The 20,482-nt window shown below is 40.1% G+C and overlaps 1 non-coding gene across 1 annotated transcript; it reads right to left on the bottom strand.

Annotated features, from left to right (window-relative positions):
- Window positions 1-17,036: 17,036 nt before the first annotated feature.
- LOC132646887 (small nucleolar RNA SNORA48) lies at window positions 17,037-17,180 on the bottom strand. Its single transcript, XR_009585227.1, has one exon. It is a non-coding gene; the product is annotated as a small nucleolar RNA SNORA48 (small nucleolar RNA).
- Between the last annotated feature and the right edge of the window lie 3,302 nt (window positions 17,181-20,482).

The following is a 20,482-nucleotide window of genomic DNA, read 5'->3' as shown; positions in this document are numbered from 1 at the left end:
CCTAAAAATGGAAACAGAAACAATAAAAAAATGCAAACTGAGGAAATCCTCGAGATGAAAAACCTAGAGAGGAGAACGGAAAATAGAGGTAAACATTGATAACAAAATAGAAGAAATAGAGGAGAGTATCTCAGTCATAGATGATACAATGGAATAAATTGATACATCTGTCAAAGAAAATGTTAAATCTAAAAAGTTCCTGAGACAAAACATCCAAGAAATGAAGGACATGATGAATAGATGAAACCTAAGGATAGTAGGAATAGAAAAAAAGAGAAGATTCCAGGCTTTAAGGATCAGAAAATATTTTCAACAATATAAAAGAAGAAAATTTTCCCAACCTAAAGGAAGAGATACTTTTAAACATACAAAAAGCTTACAGAACATGAAATAGATTATACCAGAAGAGAAATTTCTCATGCTACATAATAATCAAAACACTAAATGTAAAGAAGAAAGGAAAAATATTAAAAGTTGAAAGGGAAAATGGTCAATTAACATACAAAGGTAAGCCTATCAGAATCACCTCTGACTTCTCAACAGAGACTCAAAAAGCCAGAAGGGACTGGGCAGATGTCTTGTAGACCCTAAGAAACCACAGATGTGTTCCAGACTACTATATCCAGCAAAACTTTCCGTCACTATAGATAAAGAAAACAAGATATGCCGTGACAAAACAATCCCACCCTACAGAAAGTACTGGAAGGAAAATTGCAACCCAAAGAAGATTAAGCACACTCAGGAAATCACAAGAAATAAATAACTTCATTGCATCAAAACCAAAAGACAAACACACTACCACCAACAACCTCAAAATGAAAGAAATTAACAGTCATTGACCATTTATATCTCTCAACCTCTGTGGGCTCAACTTCCAAGTAGAAAGACACAGGATGAGAATGGATGCATAAAGAGGACCCATCATTCTTGCTGCATACAAGAAACACACCTCGGCAACAAAGATAGACTTTCCCTCAGAACAAAGGACTGGAAAAAAGTTTTCCAAGCAAATAGACTCAAGAAGCAAACTGGAGTAGCCATCGAAATGTCTACTAAAGTAGACTTTCAACCAAAATTAATCAAAAGAGATAGAGAAGGACACTTCATTTTCATTAAAGGAAAGATCTCACAAGATGACATCTCTATCCTGAATACATATGCCCCAAATACAAGGAAATTCATATTTATAAAAGAAATATTACTAAAGCTTAAAGCACACATCATTCCTCACACATGAAGCATGGGAGGCCTCACCTGAGCATGGTGGTCCATACCTTTAATGCCAGCACTCAGGGAAGGAGAGGCAGGTAGATCTCTTAGTTTGAGGCTATCCTTCTCTACAAAGCAAGTCCAGGAAAGCCAAGGCTACACAGAGAAACCCTGTCTTAAAAGAAAAAAAAAACAAGAAAAATAAAGAACTCAAGAAGCTGAACACTAACAAACCAAATGATCTAATTAAAAAATGGGGTATAGAAATAAACAGACAATTCTCAACAGAAAAACCAAGAATGGCTGAGAAGCACTTAAAGAAATGCTCAGTGTCATTATTCATCAGGGAAATGCAAATCAAAATGACTCTGAGATTCCATCTTACAACTGTCAGAATGGTTAAGATCAAAAACTTAAGTGAAAGCAAATGCTGGCGAGGATGTAGAGCAATAGAAACTTTCCTCCATTGCTGCTGGGGGTGCAAACATGTACAACCACTTTGACCAGATTCATTAACCTGGTGGTGTCTCAGAAAATTTGAAGTAGTTCTATTTCAAGACCTACCCATACCACTCCTGGGCATGTATCCAAAAGATGCTCCCCCATACAGCAAGAGCATTTACTCCACTATGTTCATATCAGCTTTATTGGTAATAGACAGAAGATAGAAGCAATCCAAAGAATGGATAAACTGTGGTACACTTTCACCATGGAATACTACTCAGCTATTAAAAACAATGAAATCATGAAATTTACAGGCAAATGGATAAAATTAGGAAAGATCATTCTGAGTGAGGTAACCCAGACCCAGAAAAACATACATGGTATGTACTCACTTATAAGTGGATATTAACCATATAGTACAGAAGGACCATACCACAATTCACAGACCCAAAGAAGCTAAGTAACAAGGAAGGCTCAAGAAATATGAGTGATTCTCATTCAGAAGGGGAAATACAATAGACATCAAAACTGGATAAAGAGAGGGAGTGACAAAAGAAGTGAGGGTGAGGATCAGTTATGTGGTTGGGGGCAGGAGGCCAGAGAGCTAGCTTGCAGAAAGAAGAGAAACCATATAGAGTGTTATCTTTGAGATAAGCTGGAGACATAAACAGGGTAGGCTCCTGGGAGGATATGGGGGTCACTCTAGCTAAGACTGTTAGTAACGGGATCACAAAGTCTGAAGAGGCTACCTTCTAGCCAGATAGGACCTAGTAGAGGGAGGGGAACACCAACCCACCCACAAAAACTTTGACCCTAAGTTTAGCCTACCTAAAAGATGTGCAAGGATAAAGATGGAGCAGAGATTGAGGGAATGTCCAACCAAAGCCTGGCCCGACCTGACACCTACCCTATGGGAGAGAGCCAACTCCTGACACTGTTAATGATACTCCGCTATCTTTAGAGATGGTAGTCTATAATAGCTGTCCTCTGAGAGGCTCTATCTAGCACTGGCTCAAAACAGATGTTGAGATTCACAGCCAAACATTAGGTGGAGAGCAGGGAGCCTTATGGAGGAGTTACAGGAAAGAATAGAAGGACCTGGAGGAGACAAGAACTTCATAAGAAGACCAACAGACTCAGTTAATTCCCAGGGGCACTTGCAGAGATGGAAGCGCCAACCAAAGGCCATGCATGAAATGAAACTAAGCCCTCTACACATATGTAGCCAATGTACAGCTTAGTCTTCATGTGTGTTCCCTGGTAATGGGAGCAGGAACTGTTTGTGACATGAACTGTGTTGATTGCTTTTCAATCATGTACCCTTGCCTGGTCTATACAGAAGAGGATGTGTTCAGTTCTGATGCAATGTGATGTGCTAGGGTGGGTATGAGAAGTAGGAGCTTGAGTATAGATAAAGAGGGAGGAAGGTCAGACCAGGAGGAGAGGAGGAAGGGGGCTATGATCAGGATGGTAAGTGAAAAAGAAAAAAAAATGGCTTAACAGTTAATAACATTTGCTCATACTGAAAAAGAAACAGGTCCAGTTTTCAGTACCCAAATGACTCCTCGTAACCAGCCCTTACTCCAGGCCCAAGTCATACAACATCCCTCTGGCCTCCACAGGCATCAGCTAAGTATATGGTGCACATGCTTACATTTAAGCAAAACATTCACACACATCAAATAACATGTGTTGGCTCCTAAGTCCCTACATGTACTATATCATTAACTTGCAGTATCCTTAGTAATGCTCTGACCTATGCACTCTTGTTATGTATGTTCACAGTAAATAAAGAATATTTAGTAAATATGTAGTTAAATAGAGACATGGACTGGCCCAAAGAAGGCTGACTCAGAACAGGCTATAATATTCTTGATATCTATGTCTGTGAATTTATTAATAGCAAGCTAATGGTTAATGTTACGCTGTTTAATGAAAAGTGACTTAGAACAAATTAGTCTGTCCACAAGAGGCTCTTCAATAGTTACATGGTCAGAAATATAGACTGCTTCTTGGGGCTTCATAGAGATTTGATGGTATATAGGTTCTAAGTCTCTAAAACATGTCATCACTTACGATTATCTGCCACTTTTTTGTAAGGTCCTCACTGTAGAACACTTGCAGTCACTAATGGATTTTTCAGGGTTTAGCGTTGTGAGTGACAGACAGAAATCTGAAGAAAATGTAGGAATGTGGCTTTCTTTCGTATGCATGCCTACTACTTGAATAGACATCCGTGTTTGTTTTTGAGAATGAGGTCAATGAGATACAGGAAGCTCTGGGTTTAGAATGCGTCAATAAAAGAGTAATGCTCAAGTAGCTCAGGGTCTTCTCTTCAGGAACTATTATACAGTATCTAACATTTGATGTGGCCTGATCTCACGGGAATGATGTACTTAGCAAAAAAAAGTCATCCTGGCAGAAATATTCATGGGCCATTCCTCTGGGTTGTTCGTATCAACAATGATATATGTACATTTACTTTATCCTTCTTACATATACACACACTTAAGTATGACTAATTGTCTATGAGTGACTCTGCCTGTCCTTAGAAGCTATTAGAAGTGAATTCTTAGAAGCATATTTTCTGGTTTGCTCACGATGTTATTCTTAGAACATGATATGAGCAGGTGTTCAATCAGTAATTGCTGAATAAAATAATTAAATAGAGTGGGCTTTAAGGGAAATATCTGTTGGAATCCTATGACTTTGGTAAGTTGCTGATCTGATTGTATGAATTATTGGCTTAGGAAACTAGAACTGGTCTTATCTTCTGGGCTTATAATGAAGGTAAGTCCTCAAAGCCATTAACTATCTCTGAATTACTGGTTTAAGAAGAGCCTCTCATATTTGTTTCTTCTTTACACATGCTGGCTATGAATAGGACTCTATGTGTGCCATGGTCCTTTACTCATAATTAGTGTTAACAGAATATATCACAAATATAAGTGCATCTGACTCAAGGTATGAATTGGAAGCTATGCTGGGGCACAGATGTCTAGCAAACATAGTCACTAAATGGTTATCACAGTCGCACAAGGACTACTTCCTCACACTCTCAAACACTTATGCTTGCTTATCCCACTTCCTCTGTGAAATAGTCCTCTTCTCTAATAAGAAATTTTATTATTTTGACTCTGATGATTGATTGTTGAGATTTTATCATATTTCTAGTTACAGTGGTTCTTTGAGATGCAGCTCTATTGAATCCTATGTATTATCATCCCACACCCTTTGTCCACCTTCCCCAATAACTTCAGAGGACTTCCATGGTCCTTTTAGGTGATTTAAGTAATGTGGTTGTTTGAGTTGAAAGTTCCTTTAGGAACAAAATAGAAGACACTTCAACATGAAGAGTTCAGGAGTGAAAATTTGCACAGAGGATGTTAGATCCGTGACCTCACAACAGGGAAATACTCCTTCACATTCCTGCCATAACTGGTCTCAGGCAACTAAAGTAGTACAGACTTTCCCTTTTATGACCCAGTATATCTGTGGTTCTGAATATTAGTGAGTACCTAGGAGAATGTGTAATTTGATAAATAAGTAACAAGATGATTCATGCAGAACAAAAGGGAATATTTTGGCTCTTTCTTTTCTTTCTGCTCTTTAGTTGGTATCATCTATCTTAGTCACTATTGTATTGCTGTGAAGAGACGCCATGACCAAGAAAACTCTTTGGAAAAAAGCATTCAGTTGGTGGCTTGCTTACAGTTTCAGATGGTCAGTCCATCATCATGTCAGGGAGCATGGTGGCAGGGAGGCAGGTGCTGGATCAGTAGCTGAAAGCACCTTCATAATTTTTTAAGCAGACAGAGTGAGTCTAGGCTTGGAATGGGCTTTTGAAACTTCATATCCTACCTCCAATGACACACTTCCTCCAATAAGGTCACACCTTTTAATCCGTCTGATCCTTTCAAATAGTGCCACACATTGCTGCTAATAATTTAAGTATGTGCACCACTAGGGGGCCAATCTTATTCAAACCACATCAGTCATCATAATATGGGTAAGGACCCACCACAGGCTTTCTCCACCTCATTAAACTGGACAACTTTTCAAATAAAAGAAGAGAAGAGATGATGGTTATAAGGATACTTACTCTTTGCAGGGGACTATATGCTGAGCCTCTCCAAGTACCATCAAAATAGAAGGTTTCTCCCCACAGATGCTACTTAAGTCCACTCTCTGCTGACAATGCACCCTTTCTTAAGACCATGTCCCTTCCCAATGTATCCAGGGGACAGTCATTCCCTTCGGGAAGAAAACAGAAGGCTTGAGTTGTTGCTTTTTGGGGGTTGGTTAAGAACAACCCAGAGTTGTTGCTTTTGGGGGCTTGGTTAAGAACTTTCTGCGTTTTCAACAAGGGGCGTTTCTCCTTGAACTCAATCTGCTTGCTACTATATTTGCACAGAGATGGATCCTTTAAGACCATTTTGCACCTACTTTATGTTTCAGAGCCTGCTTCCCGAGGAACTCAGTTTGTATCAGACTGACTGCTTCATTACTCCTACCATAAGATTTTAAACTGTGATATAGGGGAGAGAACGATCGAGCTTCCCTTCATGGTTTTGATGATCTAGGTGGTGGAAAAAAATAGAGAAACTTTAGAATGAGATAGATCAATATTTGCTTCTGATTGTTGCTTTGTGATCCGGATCAAGTTGCTAAACCTTTCTTGTCATCCCGTTTTCAAGAAAAATAGATATGGTTAATTCTGATAACATGGCGTACTTCCTGGGATGGCTGTGACTGTGACATGGAATCACACACTCTGAAAGCCTAGTGGAGAAAGGGGCTCTGTCAATCATTAGCAATTTTAAATAGCTGTCATTGTTTACCCAATCTCTCTCTTCCATTATTGTGTGGCTGGGAAAGCACAATGTTCTTAATGCCTACCTCACTTTTCTAATTATATACTCAAGTGTGATGCCAATTAAATGAGTTTTAATTGTGCTTAGCTCTAATAATGATCTGGTCAAGGCACTGAAATTTAATCAACAAAATTGCCTAGTTCTAGCCAGTTCTTGCCATGACCTGTAGTGCTCTCTGCTTGCTAAGCCCTAGCTTCAACTGCCAGAGCTTATTTTCTTCACTTCTAGCCCTGGCAGTAAGACTGAGCTATGGCCTATGGAATTCTTGCAACAGAATATGATTACAAAGTACACATAGACGAGGGCAGAGATTTCATTGTAAAGCTCTGCTTTCAGAGTGTGTGCTTGTTATCAGCTGTCCAGACTAGAGAAATCACATGACCTTTCTGAGTATTAGTTTATAGTGATTTAGATGGTTCCCTGGCTTCCTTTCTTATGCCTTCAAATTCTTATTCAGGTCTGTTCCTAAAGGGATAAATCATATATTTTTTCATCTCGTTAAAACTCTCCAAAGCCTGGTGTACCAGTGTTAGCTGCTGCTACTGGTTGAAATGTTATCAGTAAATCACACCCTCCCAGCATGAGAGCAGGTAATTTTACTGAGACCTATAATTTCACTGCTCTCCCTTGTGAGCAGAGTTCATATTCATTGATCTAACCCTTCCCTGAACTGAGCCAGGTTTACTTACAGAATCATCTCCAGTGCCCCAAGGTCACGGATGTCTGCACCACAGCAGAAGCTAGTGACATTTTCAACATGGTATGTGCCTCTTCCTGCTCAGTAGCTTGCTTTGTGGCATGACTTTCATACCTCACCTTTCTGTCAGTCCAGTGCGCATTTTATAGCGCTTCATAAAAATCAGTCCATTAAGAATATTTTCCCTGTACTACCCTTAGGGCTCACTTTAAGGCTTCCAAATATCCTCCACACAGTCTGAAATCTAAGGCCAAATCTTTCAATGGATGTGCAAACATCCATTTCCTTGCTTGCAAGCCCTTTGATGGCAGGGTTTGAATAGTCTTATGTCTTTGTACCAACAGCACCTGCACCTTGTATACAGCCAACAAGATTGTGATGAGCAGCTGAAAAATATCCTTTGAAATTATGAACTCTGGCACTGAGATATGTAACGTTGAATGAGGTAGGGCACACAGCTAAATGTTAAAATGATTTCTTTGTCTTTGGTACAATAAGACACCAATCAGACTCTCTTTGGATCATTAAACTGAGGCCATTTCAAGCAAGGCTTTGGAGAAGCTGATCTTATTGAATTCTGCTTTCTATTTTTCAGAGAAGTTAGTATCTCAGGGACTGGAATGCAGGTGTGGTATTAATACAGATGCTGACATGTCAGAAAGCCCAAAGGAGCAAAGCTTTTGAGGGTGGGAAGATTACTAAAGCTTTTCATTTCCATGCAGTCCAGAGGCTATGAGATGATATAAATGGCATGCTGTTATATTCATCTGTGACTGCCTTTGCAAGTGTGCTTTATTTTATGGGCGACCTGGTGGCAGGAAATATATTGTCCAGAGGTTTCTCTGCCTGCTGCTGGATCCAGAATTGAAGGTCAAATATATCATGCCTCACCTGCCAATGCTAACTTCTTGAAAAGTTATGTTCCTGCTGAATGGATGCATGCCCCTTGGTGCACACATTCCTTTAGAGTTCTGTAGTCAATAGTTACTGATGCTGCTTGGTTCTTGGCAACAGCATTAACTTGAAGCCACAGAAGATGATGACACTTGGACCTCCTGATGTGTGGCTCAGTACCTGTGATCTTTCCAGGGAGTACAAATAGCCCTGGTAAATCAAGTTGCTATTTTTCTCCTGCTCTCTGGGAGCTTCTTCTTCACCTCTGTGTTACTTTGCACTGCTGTGAAGAAGTTGAGAATCTGTCAAAAGGTATTTATTCTTTGCTGAGTCAGGACCTCCCTCTCTAGCTACATACATTTTTTTCCCCATCTAAGAGTAGTGATTTGAGGCTTTGGTTAGGTCATGAATTCCGTTACAAGATCCTTCTGAGAAAATGCTGTACCTGAATTATAGTTGAGAAGCCAACTGGGCTGTTTACTAAGGGAATGAAACACAATGGTCCTCAGTCTGTTACTTCTCATATTTTATATACTTGTTGACCTTTTGGCATTTTTTTGAGAGTTGAGATCATATGATCTAAAACTAGGTGGTAATTTCCATTTAATGAATGTATTCTTCCACCTCAATAACAGACTTAACGTGGGAATGTCCAAAGTCCATTACTCAGAGATACAGATAAAATGGGAATAATGATAACAACAAACAATTCTTAGTACAACATGGGTAACTAAATAAAACATTCAGTATTTTCTAGTTAATTTTCAAAGAACTTCCTGATGTTCAGCACAGATGAAGGGTATACCCTTTGGAAGATGTCCAACAAAGTGCATAAAAAATACAACAAATGATCCCTTCTAAACATAGTTCATTCACAACCTGTATAGCAGTGGTACCCAAGGGCAAGGCAAAGTGACAGCCTAGATATTATGGTCATTTGCCTGTCGCAGATATTGCTTACTACCTATGTTGCCTACTGAGCAAGAAATGACCATTGAGCTGTTGTGACAGGAAGTTTGTCAGGAATATATTGAAAAGGTTGCCCGTAAGATTCTCTGATATAGATTGCTTTTGGTAAGATGGCCATTTTTACTATGTTAATACTGCCAAGCCATGAGCATGGGAGATCTTTCCATCTTCTCATATCTTCTAATTCTTTTTCAGAGACTTGAAATTTTTTTCATAGAAGTCTTTGACTTGCTTGGTTAGGGTAACACCAAGGTACTTTATGTCATTTGTGGCTATTGTGAAGGATGTTGTTTCCCTAATTTCTTTCTCAACCCTTTTGTCTTTTGTATACAGGAGGGCTACTGGTGTTTTTGAGTTAATTTTGGATCCGGCCACTTTGCTGAAGGTGTTTATCAGCTGGAGGAGTTCCCTGGTAGAGTTTTTGGGGTCACTCATGTATACTATCATATCATCTGCAAATAGTGATAATTTGACTTCTTCCTTTCCAATTTGTATCCCCTTGATCTCCTTCAACAGTCTTATTGCTCTAGCAAGAACTTCCAGAACTATGTTGAAGAGATATGGAGAGAGTGGGCAGCCTTGTCTTGTCCCTGATTTCAGTGGGATTGATTTAAGTTTCTCTCTGTTCAGTTTGATGTTGGCTATAGACTTGCTGTATATCACCTTTAGATAAGTTCCTTGTATCCCTGATCTCTCCAATACTTTAAACATGAATGGATGTTGGATTTTCTCAAATGCTTTTTCAGCATCTAGGGAGATTATCATACGGTTTTTTCTTTCAGTTTGTAAATATGGTGGATCACATTGATGGATTTCCGTATATTGAACCACCGCTGCATACCTGGGATGAAGCCTACTTGGTCATAGTAGATGATATCTTTGATGTGTTCTTGTATGAATTTGCAAGTATTTTGTTGAGTATTTTTGCATCAATGTTCATAAGGGGAGATTGGCCTGAAATTCTCTTTCTTTGTTGGGTCTTTGTGAGGTTTAGGTATCAACGTGACTGTGGCTTCATAGAATGAGTTTGGTAATGTTCCTTCTGTTTCTATTTTGTGGAATAGTTTGAAAAGAATTGGAGTTAGCTCTTCTTTGAAGGTCTGGTAGAATTCTGCACTGAAACCATCTGGTCCTGGGCTTTTTTTGGATGGGAGACTTTCGATGACCACTTCTATTTCCTTGGGGGATATAGGACTATTTAATTGATTTACGTGGTCCTGATTCAGCTTTGGTAAGTTGAATTGATCAAGAAAATTGTTCATTTCATTTAGATTTTCAACAGATTCATTGCAATTCCTCTCAAATTATCAACACAATTCTTTACAGACCTGGAAAGAAAATTTCTCAACTTCATATGGAATAAAAAGAAACCCAGAATTGCTAAAACAATATTCTACAATAAAAGAATATTATTCTTCTGGGGGTATCTTCATCCTGATCTTAAGCTGTACTACAGAGCAACAGTTATAAAAACTGCATGGTATTGGCATAGAAACAGAATGGTGGAACAATGGAACCGAACAGAAGACCCAGAAATAAACCCACACACTTATGGACACCTGATCTTTGACAAAGATGCCAAAACCATACAATGAAAAAAAAGATAGCATCTTCAACAAATGGTGCTGGTCTAACTGGGTATCTACATGTAGAAAAATGCAAATAGATCCATACTTATTACCCTGCACAAAACTAAAGTCCAAGTGGATCAAAGACCTCAACACAAAACCAGACACATTAAATCAGTTAGAAGAAAAAGTGGGGAATACACTAGAACTCATTGGTACAGGAAACAACTTCCTGAACAGAATACCAACAGCACAGTCTCTAAGAGCAACAATCAATAAATGGGACATCATGAAACTGAAAAGTTTCTGTAAAGCAAAGGAGACTGTCATCAAAACAAAACGACTACCTACAGATTGGGAAAGAATCTTCACCAACCCTTTATCTCACAAAGGGCTAATATCCAGTATATATAAAGAACTGAAGAAGCTGAAAAGCAACAAACCAAGTAACCCACTTAAAAAATGGGGAACAGAGCTAGAGAGAGAACTCTCTTTTGAGGAATATTGAATGGCAGAGAAACACTTAAAGAAGTGCTCAACTTCATTAGCCATTAGGGAAATGCAAATCAAAACAACCCTGAGATTTCACCTTACACCCATCAGAATGGCCAAGATCAAAAAAAAACTCAAGTGACAACCCATGCTGGAGAGGTTGTGGAGAAAGGGGAACCCTCCTCCACTGCTGGTGGGAATGTAAACTTGTACAACCACTCTGGAAATCAATCTGGCACATTCTCACACAACTAGGAATAGCGCTTCCTCAAGATCCAGCTATACCACTCCTAGACATATATCCAAAAGAGGCTCAAGTACACAATAATGACAATTCCTCAACCATGTTTGTAGCAGCTTTATTTGTAATAGCCAGAGGCTGGAAACAGCCCAGATGCCTCTCAACTGAAGAATGGATGTAGAAATTGTGGTACATCTACACAATGGAATATTACTTTGCAATGAAAAATAAGGAAATCATAAAATTTGCAGGTAAATGGTGGAACCTAGAAAGAATCATCCTGAGTGAGCTGTCCCAGAAGCAGAAAGACACAGACGGTGTATATACACTCATATAGACATACAGCATAGGATAAACCTACTAAAATCTGTACATCTAAAGAAACTAATCAAGAGAGAGGACCCTGACTAAAACACTCAATCCCCATCCTGAAAGGCTAAGAGGATGGACATCAGAGAAGAAGAAATCAGGAAACAACCTAGGAACCTGCCACAGAGGGTCTCTGAAAGGCTCTGCCCTGCAGACCATCAAAGCAGACACTGAGACTTATGGCTAACTGTTGGGTAGGTTAGTGTACAAGTGGGTTACATAGTAATGGGAAGAGGGACTGCCTCTGGTATAATCTGATTGGCCAGATCTTTGTTCACCTCCCCCTGAGGGGGGAACAGCCTCACGAGGCCAGAGAAGATGACAATGCAGATACTCCTGATGTGATCTGAGAGACTAAGATCAGAAGGAAGGAGAGGAGGACCTCCCCTATCAGTGGACTTGGGGAGGGGCATGCGTGATGAAGGGAGAGGGAGGGTGGGACTGGGAGGGGAGAAGGGAGGATCTTATGGGGAGATACAAAGTGAATAAAGTGTAATTAATAAATAAAATTTAAAAAAATATTCTCTGATATAACCAAATAAGTATGTTTTTGGCTGTGAGTAGTTCAGACTTCCAATCTAGTGAGTGATGATCAAGTCCTTCAATAAACCTTGAGCAAGCCATTGACTTCAAATATCATACCTCAAAGCTCAAAGTCACTGCTGAATTAGTAGATGGAGGAATGAATAAAGTTCAGAGATGTAGATTTGAAGTTGTTTTTTATCACAAGTCTTGAAATGAATAGAAGCTCATGAAATGGCTAATTAATTAGTTAATTGTTTGGAAGATAGCAGTTGGTGACTCAGGAGCTTTGGTGACTCAGGGATAACTGTAATTTTTCTTCAGTATTTCAAAGCATCACGCAAATAACCTTTGCTTTCCCTAGTGAATGATTTTGAGAATTTTCCAAACACTTACTGGCCAAATAAAAGTCAGCATCTCTTTAACAATCTGGCTAGAATTATAATGTGCAAAGAGAGGGGAAGGTTGGATTTTAAACTGAAGGATGAAGAATTTTTAAACTGTAGGAGATGAAGTAACTGTTAATTCTTGGTTATTATTAATTAGTGTAAAATATGAGTTACATGCAGGTATCTTTTATTAGGTTATCCTCTGAGCACAGGTCACCAACATGGCTATTGTCCTGATTTTCAGACTCTAAAAATGTATTCATATCTGAATTGACTGATGTTTGTTTGTCTGTGCTTTTCCCTTATAGTTTTGGGATGTTCTGAAGACTGGATCTTCACAAAATAAACTTTAGGCTGTTTTAAGATATGGCATTCATAGCTACAAGAAATGATCATGAGCCTTTTTATAGCAGCTTTAAGAGTCTGTGGAGACTTCGGTTCTAAAGGATCTGAAAGTGAAATTCACATGTCTAACATTTGTCACTCATCTTCACCAGTATATTGCAACTCCTTCAACAATGATCTAAAGATCTGCAAATGAGCAATTCTATAGATAATAAATGCCTGCAAAGCACATTTTCTATGTCTGTTCATGCTTTCCTTGAAGCTGTATAGGTTTAATTCTTCTCCACATAATATATAGGAGTGTTTCCTAAGAGAATGATCTACTATTAAAAACTAAGGCTGCAACTTAGAATTGACATTTACTACATTGTAAGATTTATTCTTTTTTTTTTTTTCCAATGCAGTTTATTCAGGAACATTGAACAATCCTCGGACCCCGGGGAAAGCCAGCCCACAGCTTAAATAGCCTCTGGGTAAGATTTATTCTTGTTTCACCCTTACGGGGAAAAGTCCTACAGCCAAGCCTTTTAAAATAGTCTATTAATTCTTTGAGAATGTTATACAATGTAATTTGATCTTTTCTCTTTCCCCAAACTCTTTCTAGATCTACCTCTCCTTCCTATCTCTCCAAACATCCTGTTATATCTTGATTTTTTTATTAAATTTTTATTTTTTTTATGTTAAGTTTATTTACTTTGCATCCCAGTTGTAGCCCCCTCCCTCATTCCCTCATCTCCTTCCTGCTCCTCGCTAAGTCCACTGATAGGGGAGGTCCTCCTCCCCTTCCATCTGACCTTACCTAATAATTCATCAATTCCAACTTGTATCACCCATAGACTCATAGGTGGGGAAGCATCCACTGAGATATGATAAATCTCTGAGGAGTCATAGCCTCAAAGAAAATGAAATCTTCTTCTCTAAGAGCTATCACCTGGCTCCCATCCGTGTACTAACTAGGCCTGACACTGCTTAGTTTCTAAGATCAGACAGTGTGCTGGTTTGTTTTGGTTTGTTTTTTCTTTGTTTGTTTGTTTGTTTTTAAGGTCTTCCCTGAACTCTGGCTCTTATAATTTTCCTGCCATCCTCCATGAACTATCACCTGATGTTTAGAGAAGGGGGTGGTGATATAGGTGTCTCAGTTGTAAATCCATTGATGTTTATTCTCTGTGTTTTAACCCGTTGTGCTTTTTTGCCTTAACTACTGTCCACTACACAAAGAAACATCTCTGATTTGATCTAAGAGTTGTACTTATCTATAGACATGGATAACATTTTAATACTGTATCTAATAAGCATAACGTTGGTAGTAGGTTTGCCCCTGAGGACTATGGGATCTCAAATAATTGGTTCTTGGTCATATGTACAGTAAAAGGCATATGCTTTCTCCCTTGGAGAAGATCTCAATTTCAGTTAGAAAGGGATGAGTTATTTCTATCACATTCTTGCTACTATTGCATCTACAGATACATAGGACTATGCTGATAATTATTGTATGTCACAGGGTTCAAAGCTGGGTAAAATTATTCATCACAATACCCCTGTCTCCAGCAGATTACAATATCTCCCAGTACGATAGAAGCTAGTCAACAAGAAGGAAGCTTCCTGGTACATACCAACTTGATTTCTTCATGTCCTGTGACCAGTGTATACGGTATCTTCAGCATAGTAAGTGTAACTTGCATTACCATCAAGTTCTGGTGGAGAACCAAGAGCAATGGCAGTGGCCTGTACTGTTTGGGGGTATCTCTGTGACATATCTGACCAACAATTCAAGAGGAGGTTTAGGCATTATAGTTAGATAAAGCCTGTGGCTTCCAGGAAGAGTAACACTCCTTTGTGGGATAACGCCAATTAAACTCTTCATATCAAGATATCCGTCAATCCATTGTCTTACTTATTCCTCTACAAGCAACTCCCTTTGCACTACTTTTTCTCACCTGTTGTTAAGGCCCCTCCCAAATATTTCCTTTCAACTAGCAGGGCTTTTTTGTTTTTTGTTTGTTTGTTTGTTTTTGTTTTTGTATTTCCTGGTGGATGCCCCCTCCCTCAAATCCCCCAGTCCCACCCCTCTCCCTCTTCCCCTCATCCCCTTCCCCTAGTCCACCGAAAGGGCGAGTTCTCTGTTATTGCTGGGCATATGCTCAAAAGATGCCCCACCATTCAATAAGGACATTTGCTCAGCTGTGTTCATAGCAGCTTTAGTTATAATATCCAGAATCTGGAAACAACCTAGATGTACCTCGAGTGAGTAATGGATACAGAAATTGTGGTACATCTACGCAGTGGATTACTACTCAGCTATTAAAAACCAGGAAATCATGAAATTTGCAGGCAAATAGAGAACTAGAAGAGTTCATCCTGATTGAGGTAACCTAGAAACAGAAAGACGCACATGGTATGCACTCACTTAAAGTGGATATTAGCCATATAATATAGGAAAGCCATCTACAGACGTAAAGAAGCTAAACACTGAGGAGGACCCTAGGGAGGATGCTTAAATCATATTCAAGTAGCAGTTTTAATGCTAAGGATTTATTCATGCCATTCATAAAAGCCCTATTTTTATTTTCAGAGTCTATATTCTTCAATTCTTGTAGACCCCAGAGCTCTGTTTTCTTTCCTTTTATTTTTTTTCAAAAAAGTCTTTTATTGATTCTTTGTGAGCTTCACATCATGCACCCCAGTCCTGCAGATCTCCCTGTCCCTTCATATCTGCCCTTCTCCCTCGCAACTTCCCCTGCAATAAACACACCACACACACACACAAATAAATAAATAAGTAAATAAAGCCTAGAAAATATCTTATTGTAGAAGCTCTACTATGTCACAGTCTATCTATCCCTCTGGCTACTTACCTTTAATTGCAAATATTCATTGCAACGAGTCATTGGTCTGGTTTGAAATATCTGGCTTCTGAGACACCATCAGTATTGGATCCTCACTAGACCTCCTCCCTGTTATCCTGCTATTGCCCTGTGTCATAGAGATCCTGGAGCTTTGGATCAGCAGCCTAGCCCTTCATGCATCCCAGCCACTCACAGATGATATAGATTTGGGGGTCTGTCAACTCATAGCCCTGGGTCTGGGTCTAGGGGTTAAATGAACTTGTTAGCATGCTGGCTTTCCCTTCTCCACACCACCAAGGCAAGCTCTCCAGCACTGCTCCATCTAGGTTGCTCACCGCTGTCATTGGCAGGAGGCATGGTCAACTTTCCTGCTTTCGTGCCCCCGGGGTATGAGATAGCTCTCCTGTGACCCTGTGGCCCGATTTGGTGATGAGAGACCAGCAAGGTGTGGGAGCCATCACCTCTGTGCCTGTGTCACCAATGGCAGAGGGGTGGCAGGGTCAGCTCTCCCACACTCATGTCCTCAGGGCCACTCACCCACAATCCTGTCACCAGGGCCAGTCCCACTGTGCTGCCTGGACAAGAGGCAACAAACTCACCATATTCTCTAGTGGTACTATGAGCCACTGGCATAGACATTGACCCCTGCCACTACATAGCCATGGACTTAGACATGGCCCTGAGTGGTAGCCCAGGCTGAGACTTCACCATGGTGCCAGATGGAAGAGCTGACTCACATCAAGCTACTCCTCTCTGCCCTTGAGTCTCCACTTCCATTCCGCTTCCTAATGCTCAAGCTGCTCCATTTCTTTTCTCTCCCATCTGTCTACCACATACTCACGCATTATGCTGCCTCCCACTGCAGGCTGGTCCTATGGCGGGTGGACCCCCGGATGACATCCTCTGAAAAGTGGGTGTCTATGGCCCACTTGTGTCCTGTGCCATAGGGAAGATCTGTGGGTGGCAATGCAGTCAACAGCCTGTCTGTCTTCCTCTTCCCATGCTTTGCTGTGTGGGAGTAGGCAGGGCTCTATGTGTCTATGGCCTATCAGTGCCTGAGCAGTAGGGTAGAGCGCAAGTCTCTAGGTATCTTTCCCTGCCTGCACCTTGTGGGATGGTGGAATGCAGGTCCCTGTCTGTCTTCCTCATCCTGCACTGTGCTGATTGGGTTCGATTTTGATGTGTCCTAGGTATAAAACAACTTTGGCCACCAAGCCAGACACTGAGTTAGGATGAACAAAACACTGTCATCTGTTCTGCTCCTGACTGATCTAAGAATGACATCACCAACAAGGTGTCTCTTTACCCATTACCTGAAGGAGGAGAAGCAGAGCTCTGCTTTCTGATTAATAGCTAACTAGGCAAATATGAGCCAAGCACGATGACTTGAAATTAGTCTTAATATACTTGAAACTGCACAATACAAAATTTAGTGTCTTAATCAGAGTAGTTACATTGCACGTTTTCAACTGCTGTATACAGCTGTTCTAAAAAAAGGATTAAGTTGAAAATGTCTAGTGCTAATCTAGGGTGACCAAGAAAGATACAACAAACACAACATATTTAACTGATGACTGTGAGGTCAGCTACAAGAAAGTGTATTCATTCCTGTTAGCTCACTAAATTAGAATAAACTATGTTTGTCCTAAATGACTCAAGCACTTCTCTTTTTTAAATCAATTATTGTTTTATTAATCACAGATTATTCACTTTGTATTTGAGCTGTATCCTTGTCCCTAACCCCTCCCAATTCCATCCTCCCTCCCTCATCTCCTCCCATGCCACTCTCCAAGTCCACTGATAGGGGAGGTCCTCCTCCCTTTCTCTCTGAACCTACTCCATCATTTCTCATTAAAACTGGCTGCATTGTCTTCCTCTGTGGCCTGCTCCCCCCTCACAGGGAGGTGATCAAAGAGTCAGACACTGAGCTCATGTCAGAGACAGTTCCTGTTCCCATTACTAGGGAACCTACTTGGACACTGAGCTGCCACAGGCTATATTTGTGCAGGGGTTCGAGGTTATCTCCTTGAATAGTCCTTGGTTAGAATATCAGTCTCACGAAGGACCCCTGTGCACAGATTTTTTTTCTTTCCTTGTGGAGCTCCTGTCCCCTCTAGATCTTTCTATCTCCCCCTTCTTTCATAAGATTCCCTGCACTCTGTCCAAAGTTTGGCTATGAGTCTCAGCATCTGCTTTGATACCCTGCAGGGTAGAGTCTTTCAGAGTCCCTCTGTGGTAGGCTTCTGTCCTGTTCCCTGTTTTCTCCCTCTTCTGATGTCTGTCCCATCTGCCTTTGTGAATGAGGATTGAGCATCTGATTAGGGGTCCTCCTTCTACACAAGCACTTCTGAAGTCAAGTTCTTGCATGTGACTTTGGGATGGTGGTGTTCTATTCCCATATTCCAAATTAACTCTTTATTCCTCAATAATTTCTTTAGGAATGGTAGCACACTGTCTAGCAGAGAGGGAGGAGAGAAAAGGGGGAAAGTGGATTAGAGGGCACACCAATGTCTGAGAAATAAAACTTCAGCATTTTGGGTTTAAAAGTTCTCACATTGTAAGAAGTTCTAGAGTTTCACTTTAGAAAAAGAAAGAGGCTGCTCAGGGTTGATTTCTGCTTTTTCTGGCAAACTTTAACTTCCTGGTCCAAAGAAAAGACATTTATAAATGAGGCCCACAAGGCTTCTGTGACATCAAATCACTCTTACAGCGCAACATTTTGATGAGTTGAGTGTAAATGAACCAGAAACATGTGGATTAAATTTCCCCCATGGTAGTAAGAGGTTAGAAAAATTGAGGGGAAAATGTGCCTGGGAAAATGCACTTGGGGGTTTGCTGGGCTCTTGGTACTTAAAACTCATTACTATTTTTTTTTTTTTGAGGCAAAGTGAAAGCAGAGTCAAGTCATCTCAGCTTCTGCTCTTGTATAAACTTCTAGGGGAACTTGGAATGGAGGTTAGTTTTCTGAGCACTACAATCTGCGTTGAGAGACAACTTTTGGTGGTACTTGCCTGGCAGAATAATCTTACGTGGAGTGTAGAAAATGGCTACCAGGGGTCGGGGGGGGGGTGTCTCCTATCCTTGTTCCAGTGAGCAAGGTTACCTAATACAGCAGGGTGGTGATGGTTCATTGAGGCTACTAGAAAAAAGAAAGGCAGTGGGATGGTCTCTGCCTTTCTACCTGTAGGGTCTCATTTGTTCCTTTGGGTGCCATTGACAAGTCTGTCATTGGCAAGCTTCATATGCCTACAGAAGCTCTAGGGAAGACAGGTAGAAGGGGAAGAATAGGAGCAGAAGAAGATTTGGCAAGATGTAATATTATCAGCAATCCAAAGGGAATGATAACTACTTAGAGGAAAAGATTATTAAATTGGTACTACACCACGTGACAGTATTCCCAGCGCTTGAAGCCTGGGACTGCTTGAGTTAATCCCAGGCTGTGCTCTACAGCAAGAAGAAAAGGATATTAGCACTTGAAAAGGCCCTGTACATGGGAAATGAAAAGAGATTTCATCTAAAGTTTCACTTTACAAATAGGGAATTGACCTCAGCAGGCACCAGGGACGCATGTGGGGCACGTACATGCATTAGGCAAAACACTTTCACATAAAATATGTCATTGCGGCAGAGTTGCTCAATTAGATGACCTTCTCCCAGGCTTTTACTGACGTATGCAAACCAAGAAGCCAAGAGGATTCATAAATCCATTTATCTGATAATTAATAAGCATCTATCAAGTGCATAAACCTTGTGAATACAGAGACACCGTATTGTCTTGAGACAATTATCTTGAGACAGTTTAGCTTAGTTTAGGTTATATTGTTCATTTAAATTACTCCTAGAGACAGACTAGAAAATCAAACAAACTTGTTAAAGAGCCCCATCTTGGCTCATTAATAATCTTTGCTTTTATACTTTGTCTTACCGCCTAAAAGTAAACATAAGCAGAGGGAGAGTTGCCTGCTTTGCTCAATCATTTTGTCTCTATTGAACCCTTGACCAAAGACACTTACAGGTAGCTATATGTTTCATTAGAGGAAACTGACACTGTTAATTCATAGAGACCATATAAGTGATTGCTTCTTTTTAAAGTCTTTAATTTAGACATATCAAGTCAATACATTGTCCCAAAGAAGCAAGTCTTTCTTTCCAAAGTAGGATGTCTCCATATACTGTCCTACAAGAGCTACAGAACCTCTTTCCATGGGTATATCTGCTTTTATTTCAATTCATGGTCATATGTTTCAATGAGGAAATTAAATCTTACATAATAAAAGTAGAGGAAGAAAATACAACAAGTTAGGATGACCATAAAGGGCTTGCTCACTGACCCATGTGCAAACAAAGCAAGACTACTGGGGAAAGGAACTTAAAGTGGGGCCCTTCTAACTCTCAATTCCACATTCTTTCCATGTCACTACTTGAGAAGTTGAGGAGTAATTTTTTATTTTTAAAAATTGTTTTTTACTATTTATTTATCATATATCCTGACTGAAGACACCTCCCTCAACTCTTCCCAATTCTACCCTCTCTTTTTCTTCCCCCAATTCCCTTCCTCTAGTCCATTAAAAAGGAGAGTTCTCTGCTATCTGCCCGTGGCTTATCAAATCTCATCAGGACTGC

The sequence above is a fragment of the Meriones unguiculatus genome, chromosome 12 (genome assembly GCF_030254825.1).
Source record: "Meriones unguiculatus strain TT.TT164.6M chromosome 12, Bangor_MerUng_6.1, whole genome shotgun sequence".
Lineage (NCBI taxonomy): Eukaryota > Metazoa > Chordata > Mammalia > Rodentia > Muridae > Meriones > Meriones unguiculatus.
The sequence above is the reverse complement of the archived record's forward strand: the minus strand, read 5'-3'. Positions and strand labels throughout refer to the sequence as shown.